The 765-nt window shown below is 37.9% G+C and overlaps 1 protein-coding gene across 4 annotated transcripts in view; it reads left to right on the top strand.

Moving 5' to 3' along the window:
• The window catches only part of LOC135196203 (alpha-ketoglutarate-dependent dioxygenase alkB homolog 6-like), a 15,040-nt gene extending 14,888 nt beyond the window's left edge, over positions 1–152 (top strand). For all 4 annotated transcript variants that reach the window (XM_064222814.1, XM_064222810.1, XM_064222811.1 and 1 more), the window contains one exon: positions 1–152. This exon is cut by the window's left edge and continues 1,009 nt beyond it. The gene's annotated coding sequence lies outside the window, so the exon portion shown is untranslated.
• Positions 153–765: the final 613 nt, after the last annotated feature.

Below are 765 nucleotides of genomic sequence, written 5' to 3'. Positions count from 1 at the left end.
AATTTTCTGTATCTTTGCCAAGGGAAGAAATTCTGTTCTGTGCACATCTGACAATTATAGTCTGAAGTTTAGTTAATTAAGTCTGCTGAACCCAGTCATGTTAATTTTAAGCAAGAAAAAAAATACATGTACAATAAAACATTAGAATTGCAGAGGCTGTATTGATTATCCAAAAGGACTTTCAATCCCGAACTGCTGTGATTATGCTTGAAATCACATGGACACGACCTACCCCAGGGAAATACGAAACAATGCATTTTACATACACATACTGTTTATTTTTGGAGTGTAACTCTGTTGGTCCTCAAAGGAGTTACACTCTCATGGGGCTCCCGGGGCTCCATAAGACAGACCAACCAAATTACAAAGAATTCTCTTGTAGTTGGTCTCAGCCAAAATAGTGCTTTTTTTTTATGCAACAAAACAGAATTTCAACTGGGGCATGGGAATGATTAAATTAAAAAACAGCAAAATTGCTGTTACATTGTTGCTAAAATCCTGCAAAAAATAGAAAGTGGGATAACTAATATATTCTATAGACGATGTAGCCTAATCATAAAGCTTCAAAGGTGGTTCAGTTTACAAGCTCATGGTTCTATGAGGAGAGGGTGGACGTCCCTGTAGATGTAAGGTGGATCCCAAGACAAAATGGCTACTGATTAGTAATGGTTGCAACTGCCAGGTCGCATCATCTTGCAGATTAGTGGAGCAAAGACTTAGGTCTAACCGGACTTTCTGTAAATGAAATGGATCATCACAGCTGTT

Source organism: Macrobrachium nipponense, chromosome 17 (assembly GCF_015104395.2).
Source record: "Macrobrachium nipponense isolate FS-2020 chromosome 17, ASM1510439v2, whole genome shotgun sequence".
In the NCBI taxonomy this organism is placed as follows: domain Eukaryota; kingdom Metazoa; phylum Arthropoda; class Malacostraca; order Decapoda; family Palaemonidae; genus Macrobrachium; species Macrobrachium nipponense.
Note: the sequence above shows the minus strand (reverse complement) of the source record. Positions and strands in the feature narration are given on the sequence as shown.